At 43.5% G+C, this 24,140-nt stretch overlaps 1 protein-coding gene across 3 annotated transcripts in view; it reads left to right on the forward strand.

The window, feature by feature from the left end:
• The first annotated feature begins 6,123 nt into the window (after nt 1-6,123).
• LOC139552155 (LHFPL tetraspan subfamily member 2a protein) overlaps nt 6,124-24,140 on the forward strand; it is a 66,855-nt gene continuing 48,838 nt past the window's right edge. For 2 of the 3 annotated variants that reach the window (XM_071363593.1, XM_071363595.1), the window contains exon 1: nt 6,124-6,560. The gene's annotated coding sequence lies outside the window, so the exon portion shown is untranslated. Of the gene's footprint in view, nt 6,561-22,536; nt 22,578-24,140 lie in introns of all 3 variants that reach the window. The other variant, XM_071363594.1, reaches the window with a different exon arrangement.

Here is a 24,140-nt window from a genome sequence, read left to right on the forward strand (position 1 = left end):
ACTATCGGAGAGCGGCCTTGTGTGTGTGATGTTTGGATTCACTTGACGTTCTAACTCTGCTACTAGGTGTCTAAAGAGAATATGGTTCAACGAGCCAATTATATATTAACATGTGAGACCCTCTCAGCGTAATATCGTGTTAATATGTAGTACACTTGTTAGTGCAGAAGGACAAACCGATGTACACACATTCCCTCCAGTGACCATTTCCATCTCTAAGAAACGCATTTCCTCTACAGACACTTTATGACCCCGCCCTTTGACCTCCCTCCGGCCAGCAGCATGCTGGGTAGTCACAGGAAACGCCGCCTGCAAAGGGCCGACGGCCTGGTCACCAACGTGACCGTTGACACTTGGCCTGTCATGTGAGCTGATTGACCGCAGGAGAGGGACAAACTGTACCGTTAGTGACGTTTAGGAATCACAAAAGATGACAGTTGCATGGCCCGGAATTTTACCACATCAATATATCCTTTGTCAAAGAGTAAACGGAAGAAAGACGTCCTCAAATATTCTGTATGTCAGAAGGGAGACGCACAGCACTTTTGGTGGCTAAACATTGGTTTAGTTTAGAGTGTAGTCCTCCCACGTATCTCCTCAACATTCCCATTACTCCAATTTGACACAGCAGCAGCAGGCCTGTGATATCACTAACTACAGCACTAACCACAACCCCCTTTTCTCTCTCACACACATCTCACTCCTAACTGTGCTGTTTACTCCTCACTTCTTTCATCCCTTTCTCCCTTCATTCATTAAGCGCCTTTTTAACTGTAACTCTACCTGCCATTGTGTGTGTGAGAGTGAAATGGGGTATAGCGCCAGAGTGTGTGTCTGCTTTTCACAGCCGACACTCATTACTGCGAACAACTGGCAGAATAAAGGTGAAGGCCTCCTGTAGTGCAGCGGTCTAACATAATGACCACACCGCTCGCATTACAAAAATAAATGTACACACGGGAACTTTACATACGCTTAGGTTGGAGTCATTTAAAACGTGTTTTTTATCCACTCCACAAATGTCTTGTTAACAAACTATAGTTTTGGCAAGTAATTTTTCCAACAATTGTTTACAGACAGATTATTTCACTTATAATTCACTGTATCACAATTCCAGTGGGTCAGAAGTTTACATACACTAAGTTGACTGTGCCTTTAAACAGCTTGGAAAATTCCAGAAAATTATGTCATGGCTTTAGAAGCTTCTGATAGGCTAATTGACATCATTTGAGTCAATTGGAGGTTTATCTGTGGATGTATTTCAAGGCCTACCTTCAAACTCAGTGCCTCTTTGCTTGACATCATGGGAAAATCAAAAGAAATCAGCCAAGACCTCCGCACGTGGTGGCAGCATCATGTTGTGGGGGTGCTTTGCTGCAGGAGGGACTGGTGCACTTCACAAAACAGATGGCATCATGAGGAGGAAAATAATTTGGATATATTGAAGCAACATCTCAATACATCAGTCAGGAAGTTAAGCTTGGTCGCAAATGGATCTTCTAAATGGACAATGACCCCAATCATACTTCCAAAGTTGTGGCTAAATGGCTTAAGGACAACAAAGTCAAGGTATTGGAGTGGCCATCACAAAGCCCTGACCTCAATCCCATAGAACATTTGTGGGCAGAACTGAAAAAGTGTGTGCGAGCAAGGAGGCCTACAAACCTGACTCAGTTACACCAGCTCTGTCAGAAGGAATGGGCCAAAATTCACCCAACTTATTGTGGGAAGCTTGTGGAAGGCTACCCAAAACGTTTGACCCAAGTTAAACAATTTAAAGGCAATGCTACCAAATACGAATTGAGTGTATGTAAACTTCTGACCCACTGGGAATGTGATGAAAGAAATAAAAGCTGAATTAAATCATTCTCTAATATTATTCTGACATTTCACATTCTTAAAATAAAGTGGTGATCCTAACTGACCTAAGACAGGCAATTCTTACTAGGGTTAAATGTCAGGAATTGTTAAAAACTGAGTTTAAATGTATTTGGCTAAGGTGTATGTAAACTTCCGACTTCAACTGTACATATTATTCAATCATTGCATACAAACTGCTCGCTCGCGCGTATCTACTTAGCCAGGCGCTAAAATAGAACTTGGTTCTATTTGTGACATGACGCGCTGCAAGTCCCACCTCTCCCATCTCCTCCTCATTGGTTTTTAGAGGCATATACCCACGTTGGGGATTGAAAGATGAACTGAGGTCCACACTCCAGACCAGTTGGTGGTGGTAATGCAGCTTAAAGTTGGTTGCCCACTGTCATATAAAGTCCAAATAAGAAGTCTGACGGAGGAGAGATTACTGAAAATGAACTCGGTTTACCCTTTTATCTGTGGATTAATAACAACCCAATGTTTATCCCAGGAAAAATTAGCTAGCAACAGCAAGCTAGCTAGTTAAATTGCCATGAATGTTTATTGCTTTTCGACCTGTCCTCAAATTAATATAGTTGGTTCCGAGTTTGTTTTGATGTTTCAACATGCGTGTCTTGATCGCGTCTGGTGTGGATAGACAAAATCAACGTGCGCACACCCAGTCTAGTCAGCAAGTAAGGCACTGCATCGCAGTGCTAGAGGTGTCACTACAGACCCGGGTTTGATCCCGGGCTGTGTCCCAGCCACCCGGAATGTCATTGTCCGTACGGGAGTTGCAGCGATGGGACAAGACTGTAACTACCAATTGGAGATCATGAAATTAGGGAGAAAAGGGAGTAAAAAGTACAACAACAAAAAATAACAAAGATTAAGAATGTAGCAAGACAAGAGCGTTGTCGCGTTCTGCATGCTTGGGATTTTCCAGGACCGGCGCGGGATTCTGTCTGCTGCTCTCACAAAGGTCACAGGTCATCTTCATGGTTCCTCTCATTACAAACCACCATACTGAAGCTAATAGCTTTGGACTGAAGAGTTGAGGTGGGACATGACATTTGAAAGTAGACTCTTTGCTCGTCCCAGACTCACTTGTGAATATTGTTACAAAGAGTTCCTCAGTAGTTTGGTCTGATTTCACATCGTATTTTACATACAGTTAGTAAGTTTTCCAATTCCTGGAAATTCACTAATAACCATACTGCAGCGAATAACATTAGTCTACCTAAATCTTCTGCAGCATTAATTGTACATTTGACTCAACGTTTGCTCTGTTTTCTGATGTGAAGAGAATAGTTCATTGAAGTTGATGACATACATTTTTTGTTCAGGTGAACTTCAAACCACAGGTAGGAAAACATTTGACACTTTATATGACACGTGTCAAACAAGGCAGAATCTGGCCCGTGACACATTTCTATCAGGCACACGCAATGATTTGTATGGAAATGACATTAAATTATCTGGCAACAGCTCTGGTGGACATTCCTACAGTCAGCATGCCAGTTGCACACTCCCTCAAAACTTGAGACGTCTGTGACATTGTGTTTTGTTACAACTGCACATTTCAGAGTGGCCTTTTGTCCCCAGCACAAGGTGCACCTGTGTAATGATCATTCTGTTAATCAGCTTCTTGATATGTCAAGATAACATGGATTATCTCGGCAAAGGAGAAATGCTCACTAACAGGGTTTTTCTGTGAAAAATGTCTGGGATCTTTGATTTCAGCTCGAGAAACATAGGACCAACACTTTACATTTTGGGTTTATATTTTTGTTCAGTGGACATTATAAAGGGACATATTTTTCAGAATAAAACAATGGACAGTTTGGGTGGCAGTTGTATGCACTGTTTTTTGTAAAAAAAAAAAAACATAATAGGCTATATCTGGGCTGTGAATTTGTTTTTTTTTCAATATGGCCCTTGAGCTGATTAAGTTTGACACCCTTGTTATACAGGAACTAGCTTTCCCCTAAACAAAAACACAAAGCCCCTCCCTCTTCTCCTCATCATTATGAACAAGTGTTTCTCCACAGTGTCGTCATAGTCGGTCTCCTCCCCTCAGTGTCTTTGTTTCACACTGTGCTGCTGGCTGCCTTAGGGTGTGATAAACACACGTCTCTCCAATGTGGCCTTGCTGAATCAACCCCATCTGATTCACCCTGGCACACACATACACACAGAGTCACACACACACTCTCTCTCTCTCTGATGTAGGCCCACCACTCACGTTTGTTTTATCAGCTGTGGTAACGCTAAGCCAGAGCTCAGATCCCCCTCCTCTGCCCTGATGCCCCTGATAGATATGACAGTGGCCTTCGTTGGCCTCGCCAGTGTCAGACTCAGATGTTTCCACGATGACTTCATGCGGAGTAGAATGTGTGCCGCACCTTGATTCCGTTCTGGAATGTCCACAAGGATGAAATCCACCAGCCTGGGGAAGTTCTCAGCTCTCATATAGCGAAGTCAGACTGGGAGAGGAATTCCAAAGAATATTTGTGTGTGTGTGTGTCTGTGCAGCCTGCCTGCCTGTGAAAACAGATTAGAAATCCTTTACTGACCAATGCAGGCAGGAATGTGTTGGACCTTGAGCCTCACTCGCTCGCAGGCCAAGCGCTCATCACACCCAACGCTCAGAAAACATTATCCTACAGATCCATCAACTGGTTTACACGCACGCACTCACACACACACACACACAGGGTTGGGGAGTAACTGATAACATGTAATCTGGTTCTCACACACACAGGGTTGGGGAGTAACTGATTTCATGTAATCAGTTACATGCAATCTGGTTACAAAAAACAAATCAGTTACATTACCAGTAAAAAATATTGTAATTAGATTACAGATACTTTTGAAACACTAGATTATTACTTCTTGGATTACTATTCAATTCAGAAAGGATGTTTGCAAAAAAATACATTGACACTTTTCTGTTTTCTCAATGACATTCAGTTAAACATTGAAAAAAGGCACAAGTTTAAGTTTGTTCCACATGAGCAAGTCTGAGCACAAGTCAGAGACCACTATGATGACACACCAAACACATTTGATGGATTATTTTTGTCTTCTTCTAATGCCTCTTAAATGGAAAGTAATCCAAAAGTAACTGAAAGTAATCAGATTGTCACTAAATTTGGGTAATCTAAAAATTCCATAACTGATTTCAGTTTTGTACAGGTAACTAGTAACTGTAACAGATTACATTTAGAAAGTAACCTACCCAACCCTGCACACACACATGCACAAACACACACATCATTGTGTAAAACAATAGTAATTACCAGCAGTAAGGCTTTTTTAGGAAGAGGAACTTGCTCAGTGCTAGGTCGTCCAAGCCCTCCAGGTGTGTGTGTGTGTGTGTGTGTGTGTGTGTGTGTAGTCATAACAAAGACACAGAGCTCTGCTCCACTGTAAACAAACCGAGCTGGAGACAGCCCACTGCCCTTATCTCTCTGCTGTCACAAGGACTGTGTCAAGAATGCCCTTGATGTGTGTGTGTGTGTGTGTGTGTGTGTGTGTGTGTGTGTGTGTGTGTGTGTGTGTGTGTGTGTGTGTTAACTTCTTCATCAAAGTTACACCAAAAGTGCCACTTTTTGGTGGTTTTATTTCAAGCTATTTTGAGGGTGTTGTTTTTTTTCATCAAAAGAATATATATTTTTTTTAAAGGAAACTACTCAAAGTAGCTAACTATAAAAACCTGTCAACCATTTTAATCTGGTGATGATGGTTTTAGGATGTGGTTTCCTCAAACCTCCTTGGTTGAATGCGCTTAGTAGTAAGTCCCTGTAACAGTAACTGTTTCCCAGCTTCATTCAAATTTCAAGAAGCACAATTATACGTTTGAGAGTTCCTGGCACCAGTTGTCCCTTTCTCCAGTCACAACAGCCCATTCTCCCTGCTCCTCTGCCCTGTAAACTTCACACAATGTCAACTAATACACAAAAGCTGAACTGAGATATCTGCTATGAATGGGCTCCATCTCTCCATTCATTCTGACTAAAACACACCAGACCACCAGACAACAAACACTAGAGACTATGTGTGAATGGGAGATGGCACAGTACAACCTTTCACATAAGTCAATTAGGTTCAACAAGGATTTCAGTGTTTCCTTTTTCACTGCAGTAATGCATGTAATATGGCTATGACCTCTAAATACTCTGGCTCCTCTGAAGAATGGGAAGTGTTCAACCTGAATGACATTGGCTTGTGTTGACCACACAACTGCGACATGAGTGTGCATGGCATAAGATCATGTAGGAATGGAGCAGGGTTAAAACATATGGGCACACAGAACAGGGCATACCTCAAACATCCTCCAGTAAATCTAGAAAGTTTTAATGAAACGTAATGAAAGAGAGAGAGAGAGAGAGAGAGAGCGAGAGAGAGAGATTAAACGGTAACACGAGAATAACGTCACTCGCTCTCAGATGTAAGCAGACTGGTCCGGAGAAAACCGCTTGCGCCTCACTCATTCGTGGTCAAAGAGAGAAAGCGTGGTATAGAAATACACTTGGACCAAGGAATCGTGTGGGTAGAGGCAGCACACGGCATTATCCACAAAGAAACGTGTAACGCAAAAATAGTGGTTTTTAAAAAGTTATTTCCGCCAGTTGGATTTTTTTATTGAAAAGCGCCCATATTCATCGCTGGACGTTTTGCAAAACTTGGAAAACCTACCCGTAAGTAGGGAGAATGATTTATTTTGCTTTTGCCATTCAATCCGTTTTTCATCTATAGCCTATTCCCGTTATTTACTTACACTGATTTCATATACAATGTATTTTCAACAATGCTTAGATTACTTTAGAGAAAATGTCATAGTAAATGTATTTGTTTTCATTTGTCTGTGAGCTGCTGGTTCGGCGTTGTGGGGAAACCAGATTGACGAATAGTTTGTCAGGCAACGTTTCACATTCTACTCTCCCATTATTTTTCTGTATACGGATCTAATCAGCGCGGTGCCTATTCTCATGTTTTTACAATGTTATTATGCCTGTGTATGTATGCCTGAGAGCTATTTCAGCGGTTTCCGTCAAATTAACTGTCAAATTTACTTTGAACAAATTACACGTCAATATTAGGACACACAGATTATGCCTGTGTATGTATGCCTGAGAGCTATTTCAGCGGTTTCCGTCAAATTAACTGTCAAATTTACTTTGAACAAATTACACGTCAATATTAGGACACACAGAAAAGGTATATGCCTGCACAACAAAAATATTGCCCTTACAAAGAAAAGATAGCAGTTTGAAAAAGAAAAGATAGCAGTTTGAAAGTGCAGTAAAAGTGCAGTGGACTGTTGTATTTTAGATGCAGTTGATCTGCAGTTATACTGCGCTTTAACTGCAGTTACACTGCAAAATGACTGCAGTAGAAACACGTGTTATTTTGAAGGCAGTATTTGCAGCATACTCCAGTTATACTGCGCTCTAATCTTTTTTCCTAAGGGAATGAACGACATTTGATTAAAAAAACACAGCCTATTTATACCTGGCAAACATCCAACTCATAATGTAAACAAATGCAGACGGGGGAGTTGTCACTGAGGCAGAAGTAGCTTTTTTCTCTCTGACCTAGTGGCTGGCCAGTTTGGCTGATCTTAAATGGTTCAGAGGGAACTCCCTGAACTGTGATTTTGGTGGAATATCCCAACTAGAATGCTGACCTGTCAAACTGATGGACTAATTCATGCCAAACTAAAAAAAAGTCCAAAAAGGAGAGGACATATCTTTCCTAGAGGGGCTTTTGAGACTGAAGTGGTCATAAATAGGCAACTTGCTAGAGTTTTTTGTTGTTGTTTCTGACCCTACTCCCCCTTCCCCCCTTCAAAGCAACAACCTGAGAACATATCCCACCTGTGTGCGCGAGCGCGTGCACTTCTGTAAGCCTATGTGTGGGAGAGCCCTGGGGGGGAAGAAATATTATATTACTGGCTAAGGTGAAGCCTTTGGACCCCTGTATTGTCAACCTCATAATAGCAGTGATATAGAGATTGTGTCCCATGAAAACCATCTCATATATGAGATCTGCTATATAGGCCAGCCTGGCCCTCTCCTCTTTCCTTAGTTAGCCAGCCCATAGCTCTGCAGGGGGAGTTGGCTGCCAATACAATTGTCTAAAGAATCCAAACTGAAATGCTGCAGTAAAATATTGATTTGTGTGAATAGTGGATGTGGCACTGTGTTGAATGAGAATGCTTGTTGTTGTCCCAAGGCTCAAGCCATTCAAGGAGTGTCTATAGCAACAGTCGGTAGGGAATCAATAACTATTCACCTAAGAACAAATCAAATCAAATTTGATTAGTCACATGCGCCGAATACAACCTTACACTGAAATGCTTACTTACAAGCCCCTAACCAACAATGCAGTTAAAAAAAAACACAAATAAGAATAAGAAATAAAAGGAACAAGTAATTAAAGAGCAGCAGTAAAATAACAATAGCGAGGCTATATAAAGGGGGTACCAGTACAGAGCCAATGTGCGCGGGCACCGGTTAGTCGAGTTAATTGAGGTAATATGTACATGTAGGTAGAGTTATTAAAGTGACTACGCATAGATAATAACAGAGTAGCAGCAGTTCTAGTACTTTTCTATGTTTCCCGTCACAGTACTTGCATGAAATACCCAAGACACATTTAGAAAGACTGGACCTTAAATATTTCGTAAATCGCTAAATATGCTACCATTCATTGTCACGCTATAGCAACCCTGAATGCGTGGCAGTGGCATGCTGCAGCCCAGTCATTGTGTGGTCTTGGTCAGATCACCTGTGTCTAAGAATAAAGATGGCAGCCATTGGAAGACCGGCTGTGGAGTGGAAGACTGGCTGTGGTTAATGCTGGAGAGACGAAGCACGTGGTGTCCCTCAGAGCTCCATGTTTGGACCAATAAAAAAACCTGGAATCAAACAGGCTTCAATCATTATAGGCCTGCTGGAGAAGGCTCCACTGTTCTGCTCGGTTCAGCTCTGGCCTCAGGAAAAGGGGAAAATATCCGCTTCCTCCTGCTGGCTGCCTTGGCAGGCTAGGAGTGCAGCAGTTGCTTCGGGAAAGTTCTTTAATGTTGTTGTTTTTTTCTTCTTCTCCCCTTTGCCTAAACAGAATGGTGAATTATCAAAGAGTGGAAAAAATCTTACCAGCCTCTGCTTTTTTTGCGGCCTGCCTGGTGCTGTGAGTGCAGTTGGCGATTCTTTTAACGTCATATAAAAAAAACTCTGCGGACTTCGACTGGCAACCAGTTCATACAGACCACATAGTCTGCTCTCCAAACTTCAGCTTTTCTGCTCTTTGATGACATTGTCTACATGTGTGTGTCATCAGTCCAGGCCCCTGAACTCAGTTTATAGCTTTCGTCAATATGTTCCCCTTTGGCACGGCGACACTTAAAGCGACTTTCAATTGGAGGGTTTGGTGCACACCTTTTTAATGCCCCCAGTGGTCGGGCCTTTTCCAAATATAAACATTTGTTCTAATGATTAAGTTAACATCAATATTTCAAATCAAATCCAATTTTATTTGTCACATGCGCCAAATACAGCACTGAAATGCTTACTTACAAGCCCTTAACCAACAATGCAGTTTTAAGAAGAATACAAAAAAAGAAAAGTAACAAATAATTAAAGAGCAGCAGTAAATAACAATAGTGAGGCTATATACATGGGGTACCGGTACAGAGTATTTGGAGGCGGTTCTTAGCTGAAATCAGATCCTTTCTCTATCAGTGTGTGTGTGAAACCCGAGGCTGGACCACAGGCTCGGTGTGACAGGCCTGTGAAATTGGCTGATTAAATGGAATCTGTGGGGTCAGGGGTCAGGCTGTAGTGTGGAGGCAGGGATCCACATCTGGTGTACAGTTTGGCACAACAGGACCCCACTACTCACTACTAGAGGAGATAGGCCTTATAACATGGCTGTTTGGTTTGCATCAGATTGCCTGAAGGGGAATGAAAAAGGTTGCAGTAATACGTCGTACTCGACTTTAATTCTTATTTTACCATACCAGGGTTTGTGGTTTAGAGCTGGTGTTCTATAAGAGATGCTGTTACTCAAGCAGTAGGTTAGAGTTTCTGTTTTTTTCAGTACTGGTCAGCCACTTCAACCACTGTTTGCATCATACTGCTTCAAACTAACATGTTACAGATGCAGGAGGGGGACTGAGTAAAAGAAGAGAAGTTTCACTTTCACTGATTCACTGCAGCATCTGGTTTTGACATAGTCTTTGTTTTTTTCTTTGACCCACTCTACGATATTCTTTGATGTTCGTGTGCAAGTCAGTGGGCTAGAAGCCTTTCAACAACAACCCCCAGGAACCCTCTAAGCAATCCAACACGCAAAAGGAAGATTTTTTTCAACGTCCTTTTGTTTCCCGAAGATCAGTTAATTGACAGTAAAACCACCGTAGTGACTTTGAGGAGGGCTGCGTTGGAACACGGGCAGGCAGACCTACTGACTGACTAACTAGGTCACATTACGTTAGGAGGTTTTCCGTCACAGCCTCCCGAAAGGAGACTTTGGGATTGAATTAAAAGCAGCCGCCTGTCTGTCCGAGGGCTTTTATAGACCCACAGAGAGTTGGGAGGGTTGAGAGATGCTCTCCTACAGTAGGCTCTGGATGGAAAAGTGTCACACGATTTTAGTCAGCAGAGCACAGTGGAAAAGTAGGGCGGTAGGATGTCTTTTTATTTCTGCCTAAAGTGTGTGTGTGTACACTGTGTAAATGCTTTACAGTGGTTGTATACCGGGTCATTGCTGTGTAAAGGCCAAAGGAGTGGAAGCAGTTAAGGTGAGGGAGTTTTTCCATGACGCTCGAAAGAAGTAAAGCGTTTCTTTGTAGAATTCATCCTCCTCAGAGCCGTCTTCCACAGATCATAGTAATGTGTAGAACTGTATAGAATAGTGAATACCACATTCTTTCTCTGTCTCAGCCGCTCAGTCTCTCTTCCGCTCTCTCTCTCTCTCGCTCTCTTTCTCAGTCATGCACACTGTTAAGATTAGGCAGCGTCGGAGTGAATCTGTCTTCTCTCCTCTATTTCTCTCCCTTTCCCTGAGTGTACTTTGCTTTACACTCTTTCATACTCTGACACATTCTCCCTCCTCTCCCACCGTCCTTTGGGCTCATGTGGCTCCCGGAGATGAGGCTCTGCTGGGGGTACATCAGTCACTCCCGACCCCCTCTTGGCGCCTACCGGCCCCCAGCCTGGTCCCTTTACTGGGAAACCAGCAGGGAGGGGCCCACACAATAACAAAGAACTACCCCCTCTCTCTCTCTCTCTCTCTCTGTCTCTCTCTCTCTCTCTCTCTCTCTCTCTCTCTCTGTCTCTCTCTTTCAATTCAACTCAAAGGGGCTTTATTGGCATGAGAAACATATGTTTACATTGCCAAAGCAAGTGAAATACACAATAAACAAAAGTGAGAAGACACAAAATAATATCAACAAAAAACAGTTGGAAATTAACAGTAAACATTACATCACAAAGGTTTGAACAAGATAAACACATTTCAAGTCTCTCTCACTCTCTTTCTCTCTCTCCTCTCTCTCTCCTCTCTCTCTCTCTCCTCTCTCTCTCTCGCTCTCTTTCTCTCTCGCTCTCTTTCTCTCTCTCCTCTCTCTCTCCCTCTCTCTCTCCTCTCTCTCTCTCTCTCTCTCGCTCTCTCTCTCTCTCTTCCTAAGAATAAGATATCCGGAGACTGACTGACAGGAGGGTGGGTGGGGAGGTGGGTGAGGGAGGAGGTTAGAGGGCAGGACCGGGGAGGTTCCAGTCTGTCTGGCTGAACAAGCAGAGGCGAGTTGGGGTTTTGTCCCATTGTGTCTGTCAACGGGTCAGTCTCAGGGAACTAGGGACAGACGGACATCAGCCGTTCCCAGCTGGTCTATCATAGAAATTAGATTCAGATTAGCTGATTGTATTTCCACTTTGTGTGGGAAGTAATGTGCCGATGTCTTATTTCTGCATGTAACATGCTCAGTGTAGCCAACATGTAACATACTAGTCCGGTAATCCACTAAAACTGGTTCCCTTTTTGCCGATATGACACTTGAGGACAATAGACATTCTTTCCTTTCTGGATTCTGAGTTCCTTGTAGAAGGATCCTTTCAGCCATCCTTAGGTTGCCGTGGCAGCAGACGTTCTGTCCGGGGTTTATGGATATTGATTGGCTGGAACTCAAGTTACCCGGGCCTCGGCCTCGCAGCTGTATGCTAATGAAGAGAGGGATTACAGCCAATCAGAAACACCTGGCCCTCTGCGCCTGGTGATAAGGAGATTATCATATGGTGTGCGTCTGTTTATGAACAACGTGCTTTGACTTGGGTTTGGTACTGGTGTTGAAGATGACAGGCTACATGATTGTAGTGGTTCGTCAGGCTTTGTGATATGAATGTTATGTGTTTTCGTTCGGAGCTGGTTAATATCTGAAAGATAGAACTGTTCACTGTGGTACAGAAATCAACTCCCCCCTCCAGTAGAGGTCAAGATGTCACGTTCGCTAGAATAATTATCGGACCAAGGCGCAGCGGATGTAGAGTTCCACATAATTTATTAGAAAATTAAACATAGCGAAACAAAACAATAAAGACTAAATGAAACGTGACGACAATGGAGTGCTGACATACAACTACCCATAAACAATATCCCACAAACACAGGTGGAAAAAAATGCTACTTAAATATGATCCCCAATTAGAGACAACGATTACCAGCTGCCTCTAATTGGGAATCATACAAATCACCAACATAGAAACATGAAACTAGAACCCCACATAGAAAATATTAACTAGACTAACCCCCCAGTCACGCCCTGACCTACTCCACCATAGAAAATAAGGACTCTCCACTCTCTATGGTCAGGACGTGACAGTAGCACTCCCCCCCCCCCCCAAAGGTGCGGACTCCGGCCGCAAAACCTGAAACCAAAAGGGAGGGTTAGGGGGAGTGTCTAGTGTCGGTGACGGCTCTGGTGCAGGACGAAGAACCCTCTTATCCCGTGGATCCACCAGCATCGGGGGCGGCTCTGGTGTGGGACGAAGAACCCGCTCATCCCGTGGATCCACCAGCATCGAGGGCGGCTCTGGTGCGGGCCGAAGAACCCGTTCATCCCGCGGCTCCGCCAGCATCGGGGGCGGCTCTGGTGCGGGCCCGAAGAACCCGCTCATCCTGCGGATCCAGCCATGGACCCAGGCTGAACACTGTGCCTGGACTGGACCTAGATGCCGAGGAAGGCTCCTACCATGGAGCGGTACTGGACACCGGCCCTGGCCTGGACATCGGTGCAGAGGAAGACTCCTGCCATGGAGTGGGACTGTACGCCATGTCTGGACTGGGCATTGGCGCAGAGGAGGGCTCCTGCCATGGAGCTGGACTGGACGCCGCGTTTGGACTGGACATCGGTGCAGAGGAAGGCTCCTGCCCTGGAGCTGGAGGTTCTGGACCTTGGACCGTCTCAGGAGGTTCCGGACTGTGGACCGTCTCTGGAGGTTCCGGACTGTGGACCGTCGTTGGAGGTTCCGGACTGTGAAATGTCGCCGGAAGCTCTGGACTGGGAACTGTCGCCGGAAGCTCTGGACTGGGAACCGTCGCCGGAAGCTCCGGACTGTGAAATGTCGCCGGAAGCTCCGGACTGGGAACTGTCGCCGGAAACTCTGGACTGGGAACTGTCGCCGGAAGCTCTGGACTGGGAACTGTCGCCGGAAGCTCTGGACTGGGAACTGTCGCCGGAAGCTTTGGACTGGGAACTGTCGCCGGAAGCTCTGGACTGGGAACCGTCACAGGAAGCTCTGGACTGGAAACCGTCGCCGGAAGCTCTGGACTGGGAACCGTCGCCGGAAGCTCTGGACTGGGGATCGTCGCCGGAAGCTCTGGACTGGGGAGACGCACTGGAGGCCTGATGCGTGGAGCTGGCACAGGACGTACTGGGCTGTGGAGGCGTACTGGAGACCTGATGCGTATAGCCGGCATCAATTTTACCGGAACTTTAACACACTTCGCACGGTAAGTGAGAGGAGCAGGCACAGGACGTACTGGGCTGTGAAGGCGCACTGGAGACCTGGTGCATATAGCCGGCATCAATTGTACCGGAACTTTAACACACTTCGCACGGTGAGGACAAGGAGTTGGCACAGGACGTACTGGGCTGTGAAGGCGTACTGGAGACTTGGTGCGTAGAGCTGGCACAGATGGTGCCAGGCTGAGAAGGCCCTTTTCAACGCGCCTGCGCTGCAGCATACTCCTTTCCACAACCTCTCTCCGGTATCTCTCATTACCTTCTTCTATCGACTCCCACACAGGCTCTGGCTCACTCCCCGGTTCCGCCGACCACCCCATGTGCCCCCCCCTCCCCCCCCAAAATTAGGGCTGTCCTTTGGGCTATCTCTGCGGCCGCGAACCCCTGCGTTGTCGCTGTCCTCCCTTCTCTCCTTGCGTCTCCCGCCAAGGAAGGCGATCCTGTCCTGCAGGGATTTCCTCCCAAGTCCAGGATCCCTTCCCATCCAGGATCTCTTCCCAAGTCCATGTTACACTCTCCTCCTGGGCACGCTGCTTGGTCCTGTTGTGGTGGGATATTCTGTCACGATCGTTGGAAGCATACTCGGACCAAACTGCAGCGTGATCTGGGTTCCACATCTTTATTTAGTGAAACGCACAAAACAATAAAGCAAGAACGAAACGTGACGACAATGGAGTGCTGACATACAACTACCCATAAACAATATCCCACAAAACACAGGTGGAAAAAAATGCTACTTAAATATGATCCCCAATTAGAGACAACGATTGCCAGCTGCCTCTAATTGGGAATCATACAAATCACCAACATAGAAAAATTAAACTAGAACCACACATAGAAAATATAAACTAGACTAACCCCCCCAGTCACGCCCTGACCTACTCCACCATAGAAAATAAGGACGCTCTATGGTCAGGACGTGACACAAGAAGTCTAACCAAGCGCTGACAACTCTTTTCTAGCTGACAGTTAGTTTATGACTGAACCCCCCTCTTCTGTTTAGGACCTGGCCTTCCCTGTTACCATGACTACTCCACTTCAGTTTGGATTGGCAAGCCTTCAGCAGTCATTATCACCAGCAGCTAGGGCCATCGTAACGCCACAGTCGCAAACCAAGTGCCATAGCGGTCTCTGTCTTTCTCTTTCGCCCCCCCACCCTCCCCTCTCTGTTCAATTCAAATGGCTTTGTTGGCATGGGAAACATATGTTAACATTGCCAAAGCGAGTGAAATAGATCATACAAAAGTGAAATAAACAATAAAAAATGAAGAGTAAACATTACGCTCACAGAAGTTTCAAAGGAATAGAGACATTTCAAATGTCATATTATGTATATTGTTATAACAATGTGCAAATAGTTCAAGTGCAAAAGGGAAAATAAATAAACAGAAATATGGGTTGTATTTACACTGGTGTTTGTTTTCTTGTGGCAACAGGTCACAAATCTTGCTGCTGTGATTGTACACTGTGGTATTTTACCCACAGTGTAGTTTATCAGAATTGTGTTTGTTTTCAAATTATTTGTGGTTCTGTGTAATTTGAGGGAAATATTGTGTCTCTAATATGGTCATACATTTAGCAGGAGGTTAGGAAGTGCAGCTCAGTTTCCACCTCGTTTTTTGGGCAGTGTCTTCTCTTGAGAGCCAGGCTGCCTACAGCGGCCTCTCTCAATAGCAAGGCTATGCTCACTGAGTCTGTACGTAGTCACAGTGGTCAGGTATTCTTCCATTGTTTACTCTCTGTTTAGGGCCAAATAGCATTCCAGTTTGCTCTGTTTTTTGGTAAATTCTTTCCAATGTGTAAAGTAATTATCTTTTTGTTTTCTCATGATTTGGTTGGGTCTAATTGTGTTGCTGTTGCTGTCCTGGGGCTCTGTGAGGTCTGTTTGTGTTTGTGAACAGAGCCCCAGGACCAGCTTGCTTAGGGGACTGTTCTCTAGATTCATCTCTCTGTAGGTGATGGCTTTGTTATGGAAGGTTAGGGAATCGCTTCCTTTTAGGTGATTGTAGAATTTAACGTCTCTTTTCTGGATTTTGATAATTAGCGGGGATTGGTCAAATTCTGCTCTGCATGCATTATTTGGTATTTTACATTGTACACGGAGGATGTTTTTGCAGAATTCATAGTCTCAATTTGGTGTTTGTTCCATTTTGTGAATTATTGATGGGTGAGCGGAGCCCGGACCTCACAACCATAAAAAGGGCAATGGGTTCTATAACTGATTCAAGTATTTTTAGCCAAATTCTAATTTTATGTTCCTTTTGATGGCGTAGAAGGCCCTTCTTGCCTTGTCTTTTAGATCGTTCACAGCTTTGTGAGAGTTACCTGTGGTGCTGATGTTTAGGCCGAGGTAGGTATCTTTTTTTGTGTGCTCTAGGCCAACGGTGTCTAGATGGAATTTGTATTTGTGGTACTAGCAACTGGACCTTTTTTGGAACACCAGTCTTACTGAGATTTAATGTCAGGGCCCAGATCTGACAGAATCTGTGCAGAAGATCTAGGTGCTGCTATAGGCCATCCTTGGTTGGGGGATCTCTCTCTTTCTCTCTCTCCTCTTGGCCCACTAAGTTGTGCTAAAAACAGGCTGTCCTCCTTCAGACTAGTGTTAGATGATTTTTCAAGCCGTACGGTGTTTCAGTGAGGTGCGAGAGCTCTAAGTCTATGAGTTAGTTCCAACTGTAAACCAGGGTCTGCTAGTTAGGTGTTGAAGGGTATCTGACTCAATGGGTGATAATGACTTACACACATTGGGCACTATTCAATCAAAGGGTCGATGTGTAAGTGTCAGGGCTAAGGTTAACCAACCAACAGTCTTATATTGAATTAACGTAGTTGAGTTTTGTATAGTTTCACATAGTTCATATTTTTCTATTGATTTCCTTTTATTATGGCTAATCAATCCAAATACAATCATATTCTCAGTGCAAGAAGCATGGAAAGCTAGTGTTTTGATATTGTATTTTGAGTGAATAAGGCCCACTGTTTGAATGGAAGCCAAGGGCCCCGGTCACTGTGTATAGGCCAGGTTAATGGTGTGTACCAGGTCTCTCTGTGTAATGCATGTAATGAATAGTGTAGGATTAATGGTGTGTGCAGCTGGGAACGCATTTGTTACAGCAAGAAAGAGGCTCCAGGGTTTGCTGCTGCTGCAGGTGACTGGAGAGCTGTCACACCGGACCGGACAGGGGGCGGGATATAATGATACAGCACCTAGGGGACTATAGACAAATGCAGGCGCGCACACACACACTCACACATGCACATGCCTTAGCAGATTCAATGACATGAAGCGTGTTTTTATTGTCGCCAATTGTTCATGTTAGACTGCCCAAGGACAAACTGTGAGTTCTGAACCAATAACCGACAGAGACAGATTCAGTCTGTTTGGCACTGACCGTACGTCCAGTTAAACACACATAAAACAGCACAGTGTCCCGAGGCCCCAGAACTCATATCCCTCTGTCTCATGAATACAGGACTAATTGAATTTAGCTGGAATTAGCCAAAGCAATTATATCACCACTGTACAGCCTCTCCTCTCCTAATCAACAGATGCATCCTGTTTGGTGAAATCTCAGGTGCTGTAAAGGACAGCCGGGCACTGACACACTTTCAGTTACTAAACAAACACAGAAGGAACTGACACAGTTTCAGCTTCACCTCAAGCTCACCTTCCTCTCTCTCCTCCCTCATTCCCAGTTAACCCCTCCCCCCTTCCATTGTCTGTAAACCTGCAATGCTCTACTCTACTTTGATTCAATCACTGGTCCTGTCACACTTAGAGTACTGTCCAGTTATATGGTCATCTGCAGCTAAGAAAGATATTAAAAAGCTCCAAATGGCTCTAAACAGGGCAGCCAGATTAGCTGTCCATTGCTCTAGCCATATGAATATTATCCAAATGCATCAGAATCTCTCATGGCCTCACGTTGAAAACAAATTACTATCCAGTCTTCTGATTTTCTTTAGGAATTTTATATTTTTCCAAAAAACACAGTAACTTTTCAGGCCAGTTAGTACATACTAGCAACACGCATAACCACCAAATCAGACAGGCAAAATCAGGACAGCTAAGACAACCCAAGCCAAGGACAAATCTCCTTAAATCTACAGTTTTATATAGAGCCATAGCTGAATGGAAGTTTTTACCAATCAATATTTCTCAGGCAAAAAGTAAATCCACCTTCAAGAAAAAAATTACAGAACATCTAATGTGATAGACCATATGACTGGACAGGAAATAGAAAGTATCAACTGAATGTTAAATGTGTTTCCTGTCAGGTATTTAAATTATCTGTATTGTCTACTTGTTGAATGTTTGTGAAGTCTTGATTTGTGGTCGTTTGTAAATGTCTTGTTATTTGGTGTTGGACCCCAGGAAGATTAGCTAGCTTTACGGCGTTAGCTGATGGGGATCCTAATAAAAATGACAAAATGTCTCCTGTCAGGGAGACTTCCTGTGAGGCTACAGTAGTACAGTGCCTTCAGAAAGTATTCACACCCCTTAACTTTTTCCACATTTTGTTGTGTTACAGCCTGAATTTAAAATGGATTAAATTGTGATTTTGTGTCACTGGCCTACACACAGTATCCCATAAAGGGGAATTATGTTTTAGAATTTTTTTACAAGTTTACAAAAAATGAAAAGCTGAAATGTCTTGAGTCAATGAGTATTCAAACCCTTTGTTATGGCAAGCCTAAATAAGTTAAGAATTACACATTTGCTTAACAGGTCTCATAAGTTGCATGAACTCATAGTGTTTAACATGATTTTTAAATGACTACCTCATCTCTGTACCCCACACATACACTGAGTGTACAGAACATTAAGGACACCTTCCTAATATTGAGTTGCAGCCCCCCTTTTCCCCTCTGAACAGCCTCAATTCTTCAGGGCATGGACTCTACAAGGTGTCGAAAGCGTTCCACAGGGATGCTGGCCCATGTTGACTCTAATGCTTCCCACAGTTGTATCAAGTTGTCTAGATGTCCTTTGGGTGGTAGACCATTCTTGATACACACGGTAAACTGTTGAGGGTGACAAACCCAGCAGCGTTGCAGTTCTTGACACAAAACCGGTGCGCATGGCACCTACTACCATACTCCATTCAAAGGCACTTAAATATTTTGTCTTGCCCGTTCACCCTCTGAATGGCAAACATACACAATCAATGTTTCAGATGTAAATCCTTCTTTAACCTGTCTCCTCCCCTTTATATACACTGCTTGAAGTGGATTTAACAAGTGACAACAATAAGGGATCATAGCTTTCACCTGGTCAGTCTACTGTATGTCATGGAAAGAGCAAGTGTCCTTAATGTTTTGTACACTCAGTGTTGAATTATCTGCAAGGTCCCTCAGTCCAGCTGTGAATTTCAAGCACAGATTCAACCACAAAGGCCATGGAGGTTTTCCAATGACTCGCAAAGAAGGGCACCTATTGGTAGATGGGTAAAAATACATAAAAGCAGACACTAGTTACTCCACAATACTAACCTAAATGACAAGAGTAAAAAGAAGGAAGCCTGTACAGAATAAAACATATTCCAAAACATGCATCCAGTTTGCAATAAGGCAGTAAAGCAAAACTGCAAAAAAATTGGGGAAGAATTTGTGAAAAAAATTAATACAAAGCGTTATGTTTCGGGCAAATCACGACACATCACTGAGTACCACTCTTCATATTTTTAAGCATGGTGGTGGCTGCATCATGTTATGGGTATGCTTGTCATCGAACAAGGACTAGGGAGTTTTTTTGAAGAAAAAAAAACGCAATAGAGTTAAGCACAGGCAAAATCCTTAACAGATTTTACCTCGAAGCCGTAAGACTGCTGAACAGTTAATCAAATGGCCACCCGGACTATTTGAATTGATTTCCTTATTTTATTATTATCTATCTAAGGCTTTTATTGACAATTATATGAAGTTGATGCAAAGAGTCAATATTTGCAATGTTGACCCTTCTTTTTCAATACCTCTGCAATCCACCCTGGCATGCTGTCAATTAACTTCTGGGCCACATCCTGACTTATGACAGCCCATTCTTGCATAATCAATGCTTGGAGTTTGTCAGAATTTGTGGGTTTTTGTTTGTCCACCCGCCTCTTGAGGATTGACCACAAGTTCTCAATGGGATTAAGGTCTGGGGAGTTTCCTGGCCATTGACCCAAAATATCGATGTTTTGTTCCCCGAGCCACTTAGTTATCACTTTGCCTTACGGCAAGGTGCTCCATCATGATGGAAAAGGCATTGTTCATCACCAAACTGTTCCTGGATGGTTGGGAGAAGTTGCTCTCTAAGGATGTGTTGGTACCATTCTTTATTCATGTCTGTGTTCTTAGGCAAAATTGTGAGTGAGTCCACTCCCTTGGCTGAGAAGCAACCCCACACATGAATGGTCTCAGGATGCTTTACTGTTGGCATGATACAGGACTGATGGTAGCGCTCATCATGTCTTCTCCGTACAAGCTTTTTTCCGGATGCCCCAAACAATCGGAAAGGGGATTCATCAGAGAAAATGACTTTACCCCAGTCCTCAGCAGTCCAATCCCTGTACCTTTTGCAGAATATCAGTCTGTCCCTGATGTTTTTCCTGGAGAGAAGTGGCTTCTTTGCTGCCCTTCTTGACACCAGGCCATCCTCCAATAGTCTTTGCCTCACTGTGCGTGCAGATGCACTCACACCTGCCTGCTGCCATTCCTGAGCAAGCTCTGTACTGGTGGTGCCCCGATCCCGCAGATGAATCAACTTTAGGAGACGGTCCTGGCGCTTGCTGGACTTTCTTGGGCGCCCTGAAGCCTTCTTCACAACAATTGAACCACTCTCCTTGAAGTTCTTGATGATCCGATAAATGGTTGATTTAGGTGTAATCTTACTGGCAGCAATATCCTTGCCTGTGAGGCCCTTTTGTGCAAAGCAATGATGATGGCACGTGTTTCCTTGCAGGTAACCATGGTTGACAGAGGAAGAACAATGATTCCAAGCACCACCCTCCTTTTAAAGCTTCCAGTCTGTTATTCGAACTCAATCAGCATGACAGAGTGATCTCCAGCCTTGTCCTCGTCAACACTCACACCTGTGTTAACGAAAGAATCACTGACATGATGTCAGCTGGTCCTTTTGTGGCAGAGCTGAAATGCAGTGGAAATGTTTTTGGGGGATTCAGTTCATTTGCATGGCAAAGAGGGACTTTGCAATTAATTGCAATTCATCTGATCCTTCTTCATAACATTCTGGAGTATATGCAAATTGCCATCATACAAACTGAGGCAGCAGACTTTGTGAAAATGTATATTTGTGTCGTTCTCAAAACTTTTGGCCTAGTTACAGTTTTGATTTAAATCAGCTGTAACGGTCCTGACCTGTTTTATGTTGTTTTTGTATGTGTTTAGGTCAGGGCATGTGTTTTGGGTGGGCAGTCTATGTTATCTGTTTCTATGTTGGTTGTGGTTGCCTGGTATGGCTCTTAATTAGAGGCAGGTGTTTTGCGTTCTCCTCTAATTAAGAGTCATATTTAGGTAGGGTGTTCTCACTGTTTGTTTGTGGGTGATTGTCTCCTGTGTCGTTGAATGTATGTACCATACGGGACTGTTTGGCTGTTCGTTTATTTTGATGTCGTCTGTTTCCTGTCCGTGAGTTTACGTTTAGTTATGTAAGTTTATGTTCAGGTTTCGTCAACGTCGTTTTCTTGTTTTGTATATTTGAAAGTGTTTTGTTTCGTGTTGCCATCGTCGTGTTTAATAAAAAGATGGCTTATTTCCCTACTGCTGCATTTTGGTCTGATGATCCTTCTCTCCTCTCCTCGTCCGAGGATGAGGAGAGAGACAGCCGTTACATCAGCAATAAAATCCATGGCAAGACTTTAAAATGGCTGTCTAGCAATGATGAACAACCAACTTGACAGAGCTTGAAGAAAAGAAAAAAAAATCATGTGCAAATATTGTATAATGCAGGTTTGCAATGCTCTTAGAGACTTACCCAGAAAGACGTACAGGTGTAATCACTGGCAAATGGGCTTCGAACATGTATTGCAAACATTTCTAAATACATGTTTTCACTTTGGCATTATGCGGTATTGTGTGTAGATGGTGGAGAAAATAAATAAATGTAATCCATTCAGAATTCAGGCTGTAACACAACTAAATGTGGAATATGTCAAGGGGTAGGATTACTTTCTGAAGGCACCATATTACTTCAAATGAATGATAACAATTGGATGACTTTGGGAGATTCAGTTAGCAACAATTGGATGCCTTCCATTGCCTACTTTATTCCAATATTTTCATAATTCAGTGATATTTATTCCAGTGGTGGGAAAAGTTGTCACACAAATATTGTCATACTTGAGTAAAAGTAAAGATACCTTAATAGAAAATGACTCAAATAAAAGCGAATGTCACCATGTAAAATACTACTTGAGTAAAAGTCTAAAAGTATTTTGTTTAAAATATACTTAAGTATCAAAAGTAAAAGTATAAATTATTTTTTAATTCCTTATATTAAGCAAACCAGACACCACAATTAAAAAAAAAAAAAATCTTACAAACTGAGGCAGCAGCAGTTAAATCTTCTATTTACGGATAGCCAGGGGCACATTCCAACACTCAGACATAATGTACAAACAAATAATTTGTGTTTTGTGCGTCCGCCAGATCAGAGGCCGTAGAGATGACCAGGGATGTTCTCTTGATAAGTGAGTGAATTGGACCATTTTTCTGTCCTTCTAAGCATTCAAAACGTAATGAGTACTTTTGGGTGCCAGGGAAAATGTATGGAGTAAAAAATGCATTATTTCTTTAGGAATGTAGTGAAGTAAAAGTAAAATATAAACAGTAAAGTAAAGTACAGATACCCCCAAAAACGACTTAAGTAGTACTTTAAAGTATTTTTACTGAAGTACTTTACACCACTGATTTATTATCCATTCAGTTGTGGTTAAGAAAACAGTGCATGTGGTGGGCTGTGCGAAGAGATGGGCGAAGTTTAGAACTGCCAGGAGGATAGTTGTAATGGGCGCTGCCTAGCAACCATCAAGAGCTTAAGAGCGTAGTGCGTGTGTGCCATTACAGCTACAATTCATACTGAGCCGCAGGCAGAACTTTACCAATCACGACTAGGTCGGTTGGCGGAAAGAAAAGTAGAGGATTTGTCGCCGGCAATACCGTTCGTATATAAAGAAAGGTCGGTGCTAAAGCATCTTGGTTTGGAAGGTGTATTTAGAGACATTACAGGCTCCATTATGGCCTTGTTAATGTAAAGCCATCAGATTCCTGGGGGGGGATACAATAGAAACGGATCACAGTCAATACTCAGGAAGAACAGAAATAGGATTAGTCTTGACCTGGAAGGAAGAGTGGAAGAAGGAAATGTGTTTGGTCCAATAGTGGATGTTTTCTCCTGGGAGAGTCAGGGTTGGCCCAGGTCCATTCCAGGAGTGTTAACCTCCCCATCCGTTATTATAGGACAGTTATTAGCCATGCCTCTGCGTGTGTGTCCATGCTAAGTCTATCAGAGATCACATTATAGCTCAGACACACCGGTGGGATTGTCTAACGTTTTCCTCCCGACAGTACTTAGCACCTCTGAACAGTGTGTCGGCTGTCAATCTCTTTTGTGTTCACCCAGCAACTTTGAAGTCGTCAGCCTCTCAGCCTTGTTAAAATACCCCAAACAAGAAGGTAGCCGTAACGTTGTCTGGCAATGTGTGTTGCTTATGGTCTCGATTCCAATGTTAGCTAGCTAACTGTGCTAACGTTGCTTTTTTTGTAGAAAGTACTTGATGATCATAGCCAGATGGCCACAGCTAGATAACTGATGACGCAGAATGATGAAGAAACTGTTTCATTCACTCTCCAAAATCTTGGAGGAATTATTATGTTTTGTGTTGCATCTTTGCACTTAGCTCCCATCCCATAGCCCACATTGCATATGACATGTGACTGGCTCATGACATTTAGCCGTGGATGTACGGAGAAAATGCCCTCTTTTTTCCTTTTTGTTGTCAAGTTGTTGGCCATAGACAAGCATTGCAATTCTACATGTAGAAACGGCTACTGGATCGGCACGCAGCAGGTATCGCTTTTGTTCTAGCAAGAGAAGGAACGGCCTCCCACTTTGATAGGAACCTATCAGCAGTCTATCGGCAGTGAGATTCTTGGTTCATGCTTTAGTCTCTCCCTGACTCCAGGCATCACGGACCCATATTCACAGCACTCTTTAAATCTGCAAGCCAAATGTATTCACTAGTGTGTGTGTG

The sequence above is a fragment of the Salvelinus alpinus genome, chromosome 24, assembly GCF_045679555.1.
Source record: "Salvelinus alpinus chromosome 24, SLU_Salpinus.1, whole genome shotgun sequence".
Taxonomy (NCBI): Eukaryota; Metazoa; Chordata; class Actinopteri; order Salmoniformes; family Salmonidae; genus Salvelinus; species Salvelinus alpinus.